Raw genomic sequence first — 18,932 nt, 5'->3', positions numbered from 1 at the left:
GCAACAGTGAGGCTCTTCAACCAATCAGACTGAAGCATGCTCACTGAGACACGCAGATTGCAAACCAGAAAGTAAACAACAGGAAATATAAATTAGATTTAAATCATGTACAGGAAGCAAAATAAAGATTAGGAAATACAGATGTGATTAAGGGAAGAGACAAAAAAGACAAAAGAAAACATCTGCAATGTTAATTTTCTTCTGAGGGAATGAGATTTTTCAGGGACAGAGAGGTTGTTCAGCAGTAATTATCATTTATTACACCATTAGAAACTCACTTAACCCTGAATAAACAGCCCTAACTTTTTCAACCATCTTTAGTGTGGAACTAATGGGAAAGTACCCTAAGTTCATGCCATTACAGTGCCAAGGCAGCATTGCACCCTGTGGAAGAGCAAGGTATCTCTAACAGCAACTTCCAGATTTCCACGTTTGATTGTGCGTGTGCAGATGGCAGAAGTTGCTGTCAGATTTACCCTGTAATAACGGCGAGTGCTGATAGCCTCACCATTATTATTACACCAAAATTCGGGCCAATCTATCTTCACTGCCTCCTCAGACATTACATTCCACACATTCACCATGTCGGTGTAAAGTAATTAAATTTAAATCTTCTATTCAGCTTTTCTCTTCTGAGCTTGAATCTATGCCCTTGTAGAATTTGTCACAAATGAGTGTTTAGCTTGTCTATACTTGAATATTTCAACACTTTAATAAGATCTCACCTGAGCTTTCTCGCCTGAAATGTAAATGTTCTCAATTTCCATAGCCTTTCAAAAAGTAAGGAGGTAGAATATCAAGGGGGTTCTCCTAATCTTCCACCAGAACTTTGGTGGAAGCTTCGCAGAATCCCCAGAGAAATGGCATAAATGGTTAAGGCAGGGTATCGGTAGAGGCCCCATGTAAATCTATCCTAAGGTAATCCATTCCATAGTGCAGAACTGTGCACAGTATCTGAGATGGGACTGGACCAATACAGTGTATGAGCTCAGTATCACTCTCCTAGCACCTCTGTTGCCGCACACTGCACTGAAGGTTACAGATCCATCTCCTTTAGCTAAGGTGTTAAATTAAGTTTATGTTTGCCTGCTCATGTGGATTTTTAAAAATACTGTAATGGTAAGATGTTGGAATTTCTATTGTGGAAGGACGAGATCAAAGGGGCTGAAGAACCTTCCTCATCTAAACAGAACTTGTGATTTTCTCTGGTACAACTTAGTATTTCAATGGAGTTATCTGGCTGTCAGTCAGCATGGCATTTCCTGTTGTGTGCCCACAATAAGAGGTAAAGGCCATTTCCTGCTGTCACAATATGATGTTAATTAGCACAGGGTAACAGTAATTGTCCTCCCACCCGATATCCCGGTTTAAGACCTGGTATGGTAATCATGGAAAGTAAAAGCTGCTTATCACTTTCCTGCCAAACAAAATAACATTCCCCATTTAAATGTGAAGTATTGTCCCCAGCAGGGTAGATACCCAGCTGTGCGAGTTTATAGGGTTCTGATGCAGAAGACTTAACCTATTGCTCAATTACATCCATTCCATATTTCATTGCTGGGCTATGTGCCATTCTCACTGTGCAGGAAAATATTATTGAACCAAAATATTAAGCTGCCTGAACACAGACAGAAAAAAATTGAAATATCCAGACTAGTCTTTTGCTATTGAAACCAGAAAATAACTCTATTTTCACCCAACTAACACTACTATACACCAGGTGTTATATTAAGACACTGCCACTTATTAAACTGTTTGTGCTTTCATCTATCCTTCATGGTTGCCCTGACCTTCTACTTTCCCTATTATATAGTATTACATATTATTTACAGCACAGAAACAGGCAATTCAGTCCAATATGCTATGTCTATGCTTCACACGAGATTCATCCCACCTTCCTTCACCTCACCATATCAACATACCTTCTATTCTTTCCCCCCTCATGTACTTATCTAGCTTCCATTTAAATGCATCTATGCTATTCGCCACAACAGTCGGAATTTTCTCAAGGGAGGTGGGTTGAGGGGGGCCACCGAGGAGGGCGGGAAATCTGGGAGGCCAGGTTTCCCGCAGGCACTGCCGACTTTAACGCCAGGGCCTGATTTGAATGCGAGGGTTCGGATCCCCGCCCGCAGCCAGCCAGATTGAGAGGCTGGCTGGCTGCGAGTGGGTAGGCCTCAGAAGTGCGTGGTTGGTCCAGGGGAGGAATCGTGGGAGGTGGATCGATAATTGGGAGGGGTCGGGGATCGGGAGGGGAGGAGCATCGGCAGGAGTTGGGGATCGGGAGAGCAGAGAGCATCGGCAGGGGTCGGGGATCGGGGGAGGACAGAGCATCGGTATGGCAGGGATCAGAGGGAGGAGAGAGCATCGGCAGAGGTCAGGGATAGGGAGAGGAGAGAACATTGACAGGGGTCGGGGATTGGGAGAAGAGAGAGCATTGGCAGGGGTCGGGGATCGGGAGAGGAGAGAGTATTGGTAGGGGTCGGAGATCGGGGTGGGGAGTCGGTCAGGGATCAGGGGAGAGGTTGGCTGGGGATCGACAGGGAAGAAGAGAGGATCAGGGCCAGCCACAGGAGGTTTGTGGGGGTGGGTATGGTCCAGACCCTGGATCCTTCAGGTTTTTGAATGATAAGGGAGTCAAAGGCTATGGGAGTGGGCAGGGAAGAGGAGTTGAGGCCAAGATCAAATCAACCTGATCTTATTGAATGGCGGAGCAGGCTTGAGGGGCCAAGTAATCTACTCCTGCGCCTATTTCTTATGTTCTTATGACCATACAGTACAAAGTTCGGATCAAACCTTCCTTGCAAACTGTAGTGTCTCTGCACCTTGTTACAAACTCACACGAGGCATGTATATATCAGACAAGGTCACTCTGTGACCTTCCCTTTATTCCCAGGACCAAGGAGTGCTGGCCCTGGGTGGGACCTCCCCTTTTATACCTGGAAACCCAGGTGAGGAGTGTCTCCCGCAAGCTCACCCCCTGTGGTCAGGGTGTGCATTTCAAGGGTACAGGTAGAGTGCATGAGTTACAGTTACATAACTATTGTCATTGCAAGATGGTGAAATACATGACAGCACCCTCCCCCCCATAAGTCTTTTAGTTTCAGAGGTTAAGTCTATCGGGTGGTCGACGCTCTCTCGTGGAGCGTCGCAGTTGTGGCTCTAGTGGCTGAGCCTCAGCACGCGTCTCTGTCACTTGAGGTGATTCCGGCCTGTCCGGGCTGGCCGCAGGGACTGTGCATGCTGAGGGCTGTCTTTGTTGCTCGTACGCTGGCAGTGGTGTGGGTGCTGTCTCATCATGCTCTTCTTCCGGTTCCTCCGTGTCTATGCTGAACCTTGTCTTTACTCGGTCCAAGTGTTTGCGGCATATCTGCCCATTGTTTAGTCTGACCACCATGACCCTGTTTCCTTCTTTGCCAATTACGGTGCCCTCAAGCCATTTGGGTCCCAAGGCATGGTTAAGAACAAATACTGGGTCATCTATTTCTATACACCTCCCCCTTGAGCCTCGATCATGGAGCTCGGTTTGGGACTGGCGCTTGCCCTCAACAATGTCTGCCAAGTCTGGTTGAATGAGGGACTGTCGCGTCTTGAGCATGCATTTCATGAGGAGTTCCGCTGGCGGGACTCCCGTGAGCGAGTGCGGGCGGGACCTGTAGGCCAGCAGGAGGCGCGATAGACGGTACTGAAGGGAGAGTCCTTGGATGTGTAGCATGCCCTGCTTTATGACTTGGACCGCCCGTTCCGCCTGGCCATTGGAAGCCGGCTTGAACGGTGCTGTCCGGACGTGCTTGATACCATTGCCTGACATAAACTCCTAGAATTCATGGCTGATAAAACACGGGCCATTGTCGCTGACCAGGATGTCCGGCAAGCCGTGGGTCGCAAAAACCGTACGCAGACTCTCCACAGTGATGGATGTCGTGCACGAGTTCAATATGATGCACTCGATCCACTTCGACTATGCATCGACAACGATCAGGAACATTTTCCCCATGAACCGGGCCCGCATAGTCTACGTGAATACGTGACCATGGCTTGGTGGGCCAGGGCCACGGGCTGAGTGGAGCCTCCCTGGGGGCATTGCCCAGCTGGGCACACGTTGTGCACCTGCGAACCCAGTGTTCCAGGTCTAAGTCAATCCCCGGCCACCATACATGTGACCGGGGAATGACCTTCATTAACACGATGCCAGGTGCTCGATGTGGAGTTCCCTGATGAACGTTTCCCTTCCTTTCTGGGGCATGACTACCCGGCTGCCCCATAACAGGCAGTCGGTTTGGATGGAGAGTTCATCCATCCGTCTCTGAAACGGCCTGACTTCCTCGGGGCACGTCCTGTATGCGGGCGCCCAATTCCCAGTCAGGACACATTTTTTTTATCATGGATAGGAGGGGGTCCCTGTTGGTCCAGAGTTTGATCTGTCGGGCTATGATGGGGGAGCCCGCAGTGTCAAAAGCCTCAACGGCGCTCTGCTCCGATGCCCCCCCGGTGGTGGCCAGTGGGAGCCTGCTGAGTGCGTCAGCGCAATTTTCGGTGCCTGGCCGGTGCCGTATGGTGTAGTCATATGCAGCCAGCGTGAGGGCCCATTGCTGTATGCGAGCTGACGCGTTAACGTTGACAGCCTTGCTGTCGGACAACAGGGATGTTAACGGCTTGTGGTCCGTCTCTAGCTTGAACTGTCTACCGAAAAGGTACTGGTGCATCTTTTTCACATCGTACACACACGCGAGTGCCTCCTTCTCGACCATGCCGTGTCCACGCTCTGCCTGGGAGAGTGACCTGGAAGCGTAAGCCACCGGTTGGAGTCGGCCGTCATCGTTACCCTGCTGCAAAACACACCCAACCCTGTAGGATGGCGCATCGCATGTTTAAACCAGTTTTTTACAAGGGTCATACAAAGTCAACAGTTTGTTGGAACACAGCAGGTTCCTCACCTTATTGAAAGCCCGTTCTTGACAATCCCCCCAAAACTATTCACACCCTTTATGGAGGAGCATGTGTAACGGCTCCAACAATGTGCTTAAGTTCGGCAGAAAGTTCCCAAAATAGTTCAAAAGTCCCAGGAATGATCGCAACTCCGATGTGTTGCCGGGCCTGGGCGCCCGGCGAATCGCCTCAGTTTTTGATTCAGTGGGCCGGATCCCATCTGCGGCAACCCTCCTGCCCAGGAACTCGACCTCTGGGGCCAAAAATACACACTTGGCCTTTTTCAGCCGCAAGCCTACCCGATCCAATCGGCGTAGCACTTCCTCCAGGTTGCAGAGGTGTTCCTCAGTGTCTCGACCTTTTATAAGGATGTCGTCTTGGAATACGACCGTTCCAGGGATGGACTTGAGCAAGCTTTCCATGTTTCGCTGAAAGATAGCCACTGCCGAACGAATGCCAAACAGGCACCTGTTGTAGACAAATAATCCTTTGTGCGTCATGATGGTGGTCAGAAGCTTGGAATCTTCCGCCAGTTCCTGAGTCATGTAGGCCGAAGTGTGGTCCAGCATCGTGAACAGCTTTCCACCTGCCAGCATGGTAAAGAGGTCCTCCACTCTCGGAAGCGGGTATTGGTCTTGCAGCGACACTCGGTTGATGGTGGCTTTGTAGTCACCACAAATCCTAACCGAGCCATCTGCTTTGAGGACGGGAACGATGGGACTTGCCCAGTCGCTGAATTCAATGGCCAAAATTATGCCCTCTCTGAGCAGCCTGTCCAGTTCACTTTCAATTTTCTCACGTATCACATACGGCACCACTCTGGCTTTGTGGTGCACTGGTCTGGCGTCCGGAGTGATGTGTATCACTACTTTAGTGCCCATGAACGTTCCGAAACTGGGTTGAAAGAGTGACTCGAATTTTTGCAGGACTTCGCTCCACGGATGAAATGGCGTGCACATCCCCCCATTTCAAATTCATCTCAGCTAGCCAACTCCTCCCCAAAAGCACGGGGCCATTTCCCGGAACAATCCAGAGTGGCAGCCGGTTCTGTAATCCATTATGCGTTACCACCAAGTTTGCACTGCCCAGCATTGGGATTATCTCTTTGGTGTACGTACGTAGCTGCGTCTCAATGTGTTCCAGTTTGGGCCTGCTAGCTCTGTGTGGCCATAGTCTCTCAAATTGTTGGGCGCTCATGAGAGACTGGCTAGCTCCAGTATCCAGCTCCATGTGCACCGGGATGCCATTCAGTAAGACTTTCATCATCATGGGTGACGTTTTAGTGTATGAGCTGTGGACGGCAGCCACATGAACTCTCTGAACTTCAGCATCCATGGTTGTTCCCCAGGTCTCATCCTGCATTTCAGACCCCTCGTCTGGTTCTTCTGTCTCGCAGACTAGCCTCGCTACTGCCTTTTTGCACATCCTGGCCAAGTGTCCACTGACATTACAAATCTTACAGGTATAAAGCTGGAACCTGCATCTTTTTGCAGTGTGTCTACCCCCACATCTCCAGCATGAGCTGAGATTGCTGTTAACAAAAGGACTATTCCCAGGCATTCCTCTCTGATGGCCTATTTGGCTGTTTCTAAGCACTCTGATGGGGGGATGGGGGGCGTTAATGGTCCCATCATGGGATGCATTGTTCCTCATGATGGCGTGAATTGCCGATCCCCTTTCCATTGTCCCTGTTGCGGGCCCACCCTGGAGCTTGCTGCTGCCTGGGCAGTGTCAAATTGCCCTTGCCTGCCTGCCTGAGCGGTGTCGAATTGCCCTTGCCTGCCTGCGGGGTTCTGTATCACTTTACAACATTAACTCCCTGTTCATCACAATGTTAAAACCAGGGCTGCGTGCGTAAATTAGCTTGGTCTCCTCTTCCCCTGCCATAAAGGTCTGAGCTATCAACGCCTCCCCTTCTAAAGTCAGGTCCTTGGTCTTTATGAGCTTCCTGAAAATGCCGGCATGGTTAATACCCTCGATGAAACAGTCCCTTAACATATCCCCCTGCAGGCATCGGAGAACTTACAGAGACTGGCCAAACGCCGCAGTTCTGCCACGAAGTCCGAGACGTTTTGACCCTCTCGACGCCGGTGAGAGTAGAACCAGTGCCGGGCCATGTGTACACTATTTGCCGGCTTGAGATGCTCACTGATCAGCTGGCTGAGCTCTTCGAAGGACTTGTCCACTGGCTTTTGGGATGCAAACAGGTCTTTCATCAGTGCATACGTCTGTGGACCACAGCTGGTCAGTAGATGTGCCCTCCGCTTGTCAGCCGCTGTCTCTTCCAGCCAGTCCTTTGTGACAAAGCTCTGCTGGAGTCTTTCCACAAAGTCGTCCCAGTCCTCACCCACACAGTAACGTTCCTCTGTGCCACCGGTGGCCATCCTCGTATCTCTGGACCTTGTTACAAACTCACACAAGGCATGTATATATCAGACACGGTCACTCTGTGACCTCCACTTTATTCCCAGAACCAAGGAATGCTGACCCTGGGTGGGACCTCCCCTTTTATACCTGGAAACCCAGGTGAGGAGTGTCCCCCGCAAGCTCATTCCCTATGGTCAGGGTGTGCATTTCAAGATACAGGTAGAGTGCGCATGAGTTACAGTTACATAACTATTGTCATTGCAAGGTGGTGAAATACATGACACAAACCATGTACAACCAACAACCGCCTCAGAACCAGTCATGGTAGATGCTTCCACCTTCTCCATCGATGGAAGATCAAAGCACACCATCATGTGACAGCAGAGCTCCTATCAGACCCTGGAACACATCATTGAGCACTGCCCTGAGGAAATTCGCAGGCAGCCTACAAGATATCCACGCTGTTACACCGGAAGCTTTGGCCTGGATATCTGACTTAGATATTGGTCTTTGATTTGCTACTACCATACGAAAGAAGAAGTAGTCTCTTCTTATCGTGAAGTGTTCAGCAGCACAAGACTTTTAATATCCCTTTGGTGTACAATTACCAGAATGCTTAGCAACAAAGAACTTTGAACAAATTAGAAAAACAAATCAATCAAACTCAAATGATTTGAAAGAATGTGGGTATGTCAGAATTTCATTTGGATTGAGAGGAATTTCACACAAATCAGGCAATGCATCCCCCAAATATTCAAAAGCAAAACAAGAAAATGGTGCAAACAGCACTAGTACCATATATCCTGCATTTCTGAGTTTTAGGCCTCGATTTTAATGCCCCTCCCAACAATTGGGAGAGCGCGCTGGGGGGGGGGGGGGAGGGGTTAAAATATCGGGATCGAGCAACCCGACCCCAGCCTGACCTATTTCCCGCCCATTTAATACCTAACAAACAGAAGTCAGGCCATCAATGAGACTCCTGCAAAAGGCAGGCGGGAGCCTAATTAACATTCAAAAGTCGCGGCCTGATGATATAATTGGCGCTGCAATTTAAATTTAACAGTAAGTGAAGGGAGGCCCCTCGCTGTGAGATTTCTGGCAGCAAAGCTGAGGCTGGAGATGCCGACTGGCCAAAGAAAGTTCTGAAAATCAGCTCCTTTTAGCATTCCTTGAGCACCAGGAGCAGCAGGAGTGCACGCCCCCCCCCCCCACCCCAACAGATGACCCAGGCCTCACAAGGCTTCCCCCAGCACCAATCACGGCCTCGATGTCCTTACTCCACCCCACCCCACCCCACCTCAAGAGCGGGCCCGATGTCCTCTCTCCCTCCTCCCCCCCAATCCCAATCGCGGCCCCAATGTCCTCTCCCCCCCCCCCCGAATCCTAATCGCGGCCCCAGTGCCCTCTCCGCCCCCCCCCCCGAATCCTAATCGCGGCCCCAATGTCCTCTCTCTCCCCCCCCCCAATCCCAAACGCGTCCTCAATGTCCTCTCTTCCCCCCCCCCATTCCAATCGCGACCCCGGTGTCCTCTCTACCCCCCCCCCCCTCCCCCACCCAATCCCAATCGTGGCCCTGATGTCCTCATTTGCCCATTTGCCTTTCCTGATGACAACATAAGGAGACAGGCTGTTTCCAGATCACCATTGCTGCTCTGCGACTGCCAACTCAATTCGCAACAGTGACCTGCTGAAGAAACCCAATCTGATTTTTAATTGCTTCTGCATAAAGATTCCAACCTTCACCTATTATCTTGCTGTCAGCTTTAGCTCAGATTAAAGTCTAAATGAGGAATGTAACCAAAACTGGCTCCTCTCCCTCTGTGACATCATATGTTGGCGCTATGCATCACAGTACTAATTTGATGCCGAGCATTTTTGATTTCTATCTGCTGCCCCCAATTTTACTTTTGAAGTACTGTAGTCTGAACACTTGAAATATTTCACTTCAGATATTTTGCAATGAGAATGCAAAGGCAAAAATAAAAGGGAACATGGATTGTCAAATCCTGTGGTAAATTTATTAATCAGCGAAGCTGGCGGACATCCGCTGCTGGGACGCCCCTTAAAGGGGAGGCCTTTAGTGCCCCAGGCCACCATTTTTATTTGTCGGCCAACTCTTGCATCATCCCGACAATGGCAGCCCTCGCATCGATTGGGCCACCATTGTGCAGCCCGGCACTCTGTTTTTGGTGCCAGGCAACTGGCCCGGTCGATTGCCTCCCTGGTAGCCTAGAGGCGGCCACCAAAGGGCCTGCAGAGTGCACAGCAGCCTTCCCCTTTAATTGAAGGGGAGAGGCGATGTAGCGCGTCAGTGCTACGTGGTGCACCGCGTAACGCTGGCCTTCTCTGTGCGGTGCTAGACTCAGCACCGTGCTGCCGCCCCGTGATCACCCCTCAAAGGAAGCAGCGTGTTGGATACAATGCCCTGCTGCCTTTGAGGGTTGCATGGCCCAATTCCGCATTGGAGCCAAGACTCCTGGGCCGGGTGCATCGAGTCTTGGCTCCGCAAGGTTACTGCCCCCAATCGGGGCGAAGGGCAATTTCAGGGACTACATTTTTAAAATCTCTAACAACAATTAAAACTTGAACGATTGAGACTCACACTTGTAATAGATCATTTTCAATGTCAGAGAGGTTTATTGGCAGTAATTAATATCTATCACGTTGTTAAAAGGTTACTTAGACTGGAATAGACAAGACTTTCTGTGGTGAGTTTAGTTCATATCTACTGCGCAAATACTGCAATTTCGTGCCATTTAATTCACTTTAATGGTGAGCCAGACAGCGAGATGCCTTTTTCGCGAAGCTACCAACGGACCGGCATCATTTGGACAGCAACTTTTGGACATTTGAGTTTAACCGCGCATCTGCCCCATTCCTGTACCTTTTGTGCTTAAATAACGGCAAGCGCCATTAGCCTCACCCTTATTTTGCCAGCAAAATCTGGCCTTATGTATCTTTCTTCAGAAACTGTTCTGCTAATTGGTGTAGTAGCAGTTATTTTATGTTGGCTTTTGTCACAAATGTTGGGGTGTTTTTCAGTACTTTATATACTAAATGTCTGTTAAAAAAATGATTGTAATAAATCTGGTAATCCAAGGAATTTTCATATAAAATAAAACATAAAATTTTGTGCAAAGTTATTCTTATTCAGACTGACTCATTTATCCAAACATAAAGGTAACAGGTCAGAACAAAATTAAAATGTTATTATAGTTTCATTTGAACAATTCCAGTGACCTTCTTAAACTTACTCTAGTGATGTGCTGCTGGAATTCTGCAGCTTCCAGTGACAGTTGGAACATTTATGTAAAGAATGTAGCTAATTCTCATGTTTCATTTCCCACATGAGGCTTTCTAAAAGCCAGATTATTAAAACTTGTAAAGAACATCTGTCATGAAAAGTTTGTATTGTACTCAGACGGATTATCTGCTGAGGTAAAATAGGACAGGTGGAATTTGTACACATTTGGTGCATATAAAACTCTGGCAATAATAATGCTGAATAACCCAGCTAATGGATTATCATAACAGATTCTTGAGCATGCGTTATAATTGACACTTTGCTGATGTAGAGCTTGAGTGTATGACTGAGAGAAATGTTATACTTGACAGTTAATGTGGGGCACAATCCTTCATTACCTTTAGGATGATATACTGGGGGCTTTGAGATTCGCTGTGATTGCCAACTCCCCCTCCCACTCCCCAGTTTAGTCCAGTTTGCATGTGAGGGGAGACGAGAGGACAGGTTTGTGAGCTGTGGTTTCATTCAGGGAGCGGGCTGCTCGGAAAGGAGCCAAGGTACCCCTGGTTCATGGCCAACTCAAGACAACCCCACACACACACTTAGCCAGAGCTAATTTGAAACAGGACGCTGAAAGAGTATTTGAGGAATTGTCTCCGCAATGGTCTCAGGCTGGGTGCTCAGAGGAAGAATTCTGTATGGGGTGGTCCTCTGCAAGGGCGTATAATGAAATGCATTTAACTGACACAGAAATAGATATCATATATAGGGAAATCTGGTATACCCAGACCACCAACAGCAGACAAAACACAGATTAAAATCATAGGGTGGCAGAGAAGGACAAGACATTATTAAACATTGTTTATAGTTTGTTAAGTTATCGGTTTAACCTTTGGGTGAGCACATTTCGCCAAAAGTGGAAATCTCAAAGCTCAACTAAGCTCCCAAACAATCATATTACCTTGACAATCACCCAGAAGTAGTTCATAACATACAGGATCGCCTATCTTGGGCAGAGAGCCTTTATTCTGAAATGGTTGCTGGAAAGTGACTCCACCAGCATAGTTAAGCAGCATGAGAAGGGCACTGGCCTATTTGCCAACTTTGTTGTGTCTTTTTTAAAAAAACTTTTGTTCAACTGTCAATGCTTTTGTCTCTGACAAGCAATCATGTTCATTGGACTTGTCCACGAGAGCTCTCAGAGTGGCCAGAAATTGCAGGAATGCTCCCACCAATAGAACTACCTAACGGTGTTAGCCGTGGCTCAGTGGTAGCATGCTCACCTCTGCGTCAGAAGGTTGTGGGTTCAAGTCCTACTTCAGAGACTTGAGCACAAAATCTAGACTGACACTCCAGTGCAGTACTGAGGGATTGCTGCACTGCCAGAGGTGCTGTCTTTCGGATCAAACATTGAACCGAGGCCCTGTCTGCCCTCTCAGGTGGACGTAAAAGATCCCATGGTAATATTGCGAAGAAGAGCAAGGGAGTTTTTCCCAATGTCCCGGCCAACATCACTATAATATATTATCTGGTTATTATCACATTGCTGTTTGTGGGACCTTGCTGTGTGCAATTTGGCTGTTGCATTTCTTACCTTACGACAGTGACTACACTTCAAAGGTACATCATTGGCTGCAGAGCACTTTGGGACCATCTGAGGTTGTGAAAGGCACCATATAAATGCAGTCTTTCTTTGTTTTGCCTTCTCTAACAGGTGCTCCACATGCAATTGACATTCCTGATATCACCATGCTGGGAGCATCAGTATTGGAATATTGAAGTAAATTTCTCAAAGGTTGAACTTATATTGTTACATTTCTGTCAATGCAAAATGGTTTGGGTGGGCATCAAAGCAAAAGTGGTGATATATCTCAGAAGATTATAGAGTATTATAGTTCTGAGGTGCAGGACATCCTCTAGTTCCCAAAAAGCGCAGTAGAAAGCTAGCCAGAGAGGAATATCCAAGCTCAGTATGGCTCCACTAAAAGTCAAATCATAAGTTATTCATCATGTTCTAATGGTGCGTTCTTTGATTTCATAGAATCATATAAATTTACAGCTCATCGTGTCCATGCCAGCCGACCAAGAGCTATGCAGCCTAATCCCACTTTCCAGCTCTTGGTCCATAGCCCTGTACATTACAGCACCTCAAGTGCACATCCAAGTATTTTTTTTAAAGTGGTGAGGGTTTCTGCCTCTACCACCCTTTCAAGCAGTGAGTTCCAGACCCCCACCACTCTCTAGCTGAAGAACTTTCCCCCCTAATCTCCTCTAAACCTCCCCCCATTTACTTTAAATCAATGCCCCCTGGTTGTTGACACCTCCGCCAAGGGAAACAGGTCCTTTCTATCCATTCTATCCAGGCTCCTCATAATTTTATACACCTCAATCAAGTTTCCCCTTAGCCTCCTGTGTTCCAAAGAAAACAGACCCAGCATTTCCAGTCTTTCCTCATAGCCAAAATTCTCCAGTCCAGGCAACATTCTTGTAAATCTCCTCTGCACACTTTCCAATGCAATCACATCTTTCCTGTAATGTGGTGACCAGAACTGCACACAGTACTCCAGCTGTGGCCTAACCAAAGAAACCTTCTGTTTCTCATTTCAATATATCCTTCTGTCACCTGTCCTTCACAGCTCGTGGTAAATGGAGAACCACGGGCTAGGCAGTTGGGAGTTTGAAAGTGCAATTGTAAAGGACTTAGGGGAGAGTTTTATTCAGGAGCAGATGCAAAAGGAGTTGGGTTTGGAAAGAGGTAGGAGGATGTAGGTGGTGAAAGACCTAAGGAAGTGGTTAGAGATGACCTTGTCAGTAATTGAGACCATAGGACTATAGAGGCCATGGGAGATGGCAAGGCCGATTAGTATCGGCATCTTGAGATATATGCAAATTAATGGAAATATGGACATGAATTTTATATGCGGCCAGCAAGGTTTCATAGTTCACATCAATGCAGCCCATGAAGGCAAGAAGCTTGACCATCCCTGCTCTAGAGGAAACATTTTGGAGATTCAGCATCATGTTTCACTGCTTTCAAAATGCTGTGTGGAATACTGACAGCCAGTGCAATCAACAACATTGAAAAAAATATTTTTGTGCAATAAGTGGAATAGCTACATGCAATAAAGACCAATTAACATTAATACACTTGGTGCGTACCACTATTATTTGTACATGTCTATCTCACAATAGACCCTCTGGAGCTTCGGGACATATTTAAAAATGCATGCATTCGATTTGGGTCACATCTATAATGATTAGTCATGCTGCAGTATGTAAATGCCTTAAAGCACTTTGTAGAAGTGACTTAACAAGCTAATGAGGTGTCTGGGAGAGAACTGGATACAAAACAGATTTTCAAAGAGGTTGTGAGATCTGAGGGCCTGAATGAAATGGTTCTTAGTGTTTAAGTTGAAAAATTGCTTGAGGTTTTATACATAGGTTGTTACGTCCTGTTCTAGTTTTGTTCCAACAGTGAAGGGTTACAAGGTCATCAAATAAAGAATATTTGGTATTCACAGAGCGAATTGCAGGTAACACATTCTCATCTTGCTTTCGAATGAATTGGCACATGCTCACTCCATACTTACAGAGGATTACATAGGATATACGGAACAGAAACAGGTCATTCGGCCCAACCATGCCGGCGTTTACGCACCACTTGAGTCTCGTCGCGTCTTTCCTCATCTAACTTTATCAGCATAACACTCGATCCGTTCCTCCCTCATATGTTTATCTAGCCTCGCCTTAAATACCTCCATACTGGTTTTTTTATCCTTAGCAAAGGAATGTGCTGAAGGAAAATCTGCAATTATATGCTACAAATGTTCTTATGTAATGGAATGCATAGCACTTCCAAATGCAATGGAAAGATTCCTATTTATAGTCAGCTCAGAATAACCATTTTTTTCTAGCAGAAAGGGAAAGGGGCTCCCAGTATTTGAATAACAACTATTAAAATCCATGTATTTACATTTTTATTTTTGTTTTTATCGTAATAAACAAAAATGTTCCTGAATTCATTCTTGTTTTACCACGATTCCAGTTTTACCACATCTGTCCTAAAGAAACATTGAACCTCTTAGAATCAATTTACATCAAAGTACATCAAAGTTAATAATGCAGTTTAGATGCCACAGCCTCTTGAGGATGATGCCCTATTAGCTAAAAGGAATATTGGGAGGATTTTCAGCTGCCAACCACTCATTTCGCACCTGTTTGTTTCTGTTTTTTCAGGCAGACCTTCAAATCCAAATCAAGTGGAAGGTTGTTTAAAGATGTAAATTAGGGGCCTAGGCTGAATGTAAGACTCTGATTCCAATTTTAACATACAAATGGGCAGAGCATGTGACGTGATAGCTAGCCCCACTTGTACCAGGTGTTGAACAAGCTAAACAGCAATATTCAAAGAAACCGCTCAGGAAAAGGTACCTTTTTTGAGGGGTGGGGTTATTTTAAGATTTGTGTGGGGCCAGGAGGCACATTCATGCCCCACAAAAATCTTCATGTCCGCTGCCGGACCACTGTTGCCCTCTCCCCCGGGAACCAAACTCATCCCCCAATCCTTCCCCAAAATGACTCTGGAATGAAGTAGCACCTGTTAACTCAAGGCCAGCTAGCTCCATGCAGAAGCTGGCCAATTTTTCGCTGTCTAAAACCAAAGCAGCACCGAATGGGCCATTGCAGCTTGCCAGTAAAATGAATGCCCAACCTGAAAATGGCAGCGGTCTCCTGATTGTTGTTGGCCTGTTACTATGGCCGTCCTAGCAACTTTGCCCTCATTTTGGGCCAAAGTTGCAATTCTCCCACCTCCATTCATTCAGCCTTATGTTCCTCAATCTAACCAGAGGATTTCAAACTTCAGCGTTTTGACTTCCAGGCATGTTTTCAGCGTAAATATAGAAACTGATGATATGTTTTCGGATGCTGTCGCTGAAGGGCAGCATGTAGATGAGAAATAGGAGGGGGCCAAGGACAGATCCTTGGGGGACCACAATGGTCACGATTGGGGTGCGGGAACAGAAGCCATTGCAGGTGATTCTCTGGCTGCGATTAGATAGATAAGAATGGAACCAGGCGATTGAAGTCCCACCCAGCTGGACGATGGTGGATAAATGTTGGAGGAGCATGGTGTGGTCAGCAGCATCAAAGGCTGCAGACAGGTTGAGAAGGATGAGATTGTTTACCTTTGTCACAGTCACATAGGATGTCATTTGTGACGTTGATAAGAGCCATTTCAGTACTGTGGTAGGGGTGGAAACCTGATTGGAGAAATTCAAACATGGAAGTTTGGCCCGGTGAGCTAGGGGAAGGGAGGGTAGCACAGAGACTGCTGATCGAATATTCTGGGAAAGATGGGCACAGATTTGGGAGGCGGCAGCAAGTTCAAGGACTTTGGAAATGAAAGGGAGGTTGGAGATGGGGTGGTAGTTTGCAAGTATGGAGGGGTCAAAGGTTGTTTTTTTGAGGAGAGGGGAGATAACAACAGATTTGCAGGAGGGGGGCAGTACCTGAGGAGAGAGAATTGTTAACAATGTCAGCTAACATGGAAGACAGGAAGGGAAGTTGGGTGGTCAGCAGTTTAGTGGGAATAGGGTCGAGGCAGCAGGAGGTGGGTCTCATGGATAGGATGAGTTCGGAGAGGACATGAGGTGATATAGGAGAGAAACTACAGAAAAATGCAAGTTTGGCCCGGTGGGCTAGGGGAAGGGAGGGTAGCAGCAGAGACTGCTGATCGAATATTCTCAATTTTAGTGACAAAGAAACCCATGAGCTCCTTGCACTTGTTGTTGGAGCTGAGGGTGGAGGAGACAAGGGAGAGGGGTTTAAGAAGACTGTTTGCAGTAGAAAAAAGAAGCCGTGGATTATCTTTGTATTCCAGGATGATCCTGCGGCGGTCTGGGCGGGGCAAGTGGTGGAAGGTATAGCTAGGAAGGGAGGCTTCATTTAGGGGGGAAGGTGTCATCACCCCTCAGCCAGGTTTCCGTCAAGGCCATGATATCAATGCAATCATTCACGATAAGCTCATAGATGGCAAGGACCTTGTTCACAAGTAAATGGACATTCTGGTAGGAGATGCAGAGAGGGGCGGTGATACCTGATCTACTGGCGGAGTCCACAGGGTCTGCACTGGGAGGGGTGAGCTGTACGGGAAGAAGATTGGCAAGTTTAGCCCCTAACGGGCGCGCTGGGTGGGAAGGTCGGCGAGAGAGTAGGATGGGCATTTGGGGTTCCTGCTCATAAGGAGGCAGCGACGAGTGCCTCGATGGGCCTTTCGGAGGGTGCCAGGAGAGGCACAGTGGGAAGCTGCAGGCTTATCTAAGAGGGAGTCAAGCCTGGGATGGCGGCAAGAGAGTAGGAAGGTCGAGGGGTGCTGAAGTGTTGGGGTAGGAAATCGGGAGGGCAGAGTACCCTCAACGGGAGAAATAAAAGAAGGCGTGACAGCAGGAGTGAGGGGCCTTGGAGGGGTAAAGGGAAAAGAAGTAAAAAAGGGGGAGAAAAAAGTGGAAATAGAAGTGAAGGTCTCGAGTCCGGAGCGGCAGCTAAAACGTGCACGTGAATGGACACAGGGAAAACTCAAGTTACATAGGCCTGGTTAAGTAGCAATTATTAGGATACATATTTCCTGGTAGTAAACGGGGAATAGATAGGAGACAATAAGATGGGAGTCCAAAGATAAAATCAGAGGTCCAGTGGTGGGATACAGTAGGTAGGGTGGAGTCGGCATGGAGCATCAACAAACTGTTGTCCAAGTTTGGAGACAGGTAGGTTAGGCAAGTGAAGTCCAGAAACTATTTCAAGGGTACACACGGAGCAGGTGAACAGCCTCACCCTGGTGTGAATGCGCCTATGAATTACCCGCTCAAACGGGTAATTGAATCCTTTCCCGCAATCCCTCCAGTTACACGGTTTCTCTCCGGTGTGACTGCACTTATGTCTCAATAGGCCAGAGGATTGGCTGACACCTCGTCCACACACAGAACATGTGTACGGTTTCTCCCCATTTTGAATGGTGCTCTCTGCTTCCATATTCAGGTCCTGATGAATCGAGTGACTCTGTCAGGTCTTGATGTAATGTTTGGTGTGAGCTTCCCGTCTGCAAATCCTCCCTGTCTAACACCTGACAACCATTGACTGATGGCAGCCGCTGGACCCACAATTCTTTGTGGCCCAGCAAGTGATCTATCCAACGTGCTGATTTCCCCGCTGAGAGTGTGCACGCTCCCCATGGATGCGGTACACTCTGGAAGCACCTCAGTCCTGTTGTTTGTTGCGTGTCAGACTCCATGGAAACAGGAGAAAAAAACGGGAAGCAGCAGGTTGGATGGGGGAGACGCTGAATCATCGATTTAACGGTGCCGGGCCCTCGCTGCACGACCACCAGCACCAGCGGCTCTGATTCGGAATCTGAGATGCTCACTCGGTGGTGTTGAGGCCTACGCTCGCCCCCACTCCGTTTCCTGGAGAAGGCCACACCAGTGCTAATATAAGTCATCCTGCTCTTTTTACCTCTGTATGTCAAATGGGGTTGGCATTTCTATCTTTCAAGATAAAATAGAAACCTTTGCAAGCGCGTAACCATTTAGGAATTCAGCTGGATTCCATTAAAATGCCCCAGGACAAGATTTACCAGCTCCAGTCACTCACTCATTCACCTATCCTACTGGCCCTAAGGTGACAGAGGCCCTCAAATTATGTGGGAATTTCTTCCCCTAATTCTCCATGGCCCTCAAATTATGCCACGGGATACCAGCACAGGAACACTAACCCATTTGCAATAAATGAGTTAACATCTGTGCTAACATGACAGCAGGAGTTCTCAGACGAATATATGCTAGTTCACCACAATGCAATTTCTGGGCCGTCAAGGATTCAAGAGTCGGAATTTTGCTCATCAGAAATGGTTCCGCCGATAGCAATTATGGAAGCAAGGAACTGAAACCTGGGGGGTTCTGGGGGCTTGCTGGCTTGCACATTGCACAAAACTGCACACCAAAGGGGCAATTTTAACCCTGCCCAGCAGGAATGATGAGTGAGGGGAATGAGTCACGGCAGATTACTGAATCTTCCGTTCCCAATGGCTGCCATGTTCTGTATTTGGTCCTGGCACCCGCCAGGGGCAGGCGGGGGCCTCATGAATACCTGTAAATGTAGGTCCTATGACACCATTTTAACATAAAATTATGGAAGTCATGCCCAGCACCCAACCCACAAGTAAAACCTAGATGGATTGGTCTCTCAAAGCCACTGAAGCAGTATTTAAAGGGCCACATAACTACACGTAATTGGATGACAAAAGCTGTGTGCCATTGTCCTGTTTAGATTGCCAGGAGAGTTTCCAGCTACCACATGACTTTCTTCGCTCAGTTTTTGATTTGATGATCCTCACTTG

Source organism: Pristiophorus japonicus, chromosome 5 (genome assembly GCF_044704955.1).
Source record: "Pristiophorus japonicus isolate sPriJap1 chromosome 5, sPriJap1.hap1, whole genome shotgun sequence".
Lineage (NCBI taxonomy): Eukaryota > Metazoa > Chordata > Chondrichthyes > Pristiophoridae > Pristiophorus > Pristiophorus japonicus.
Note: the sequence above shows the minus strand (reverse complement) of the source record.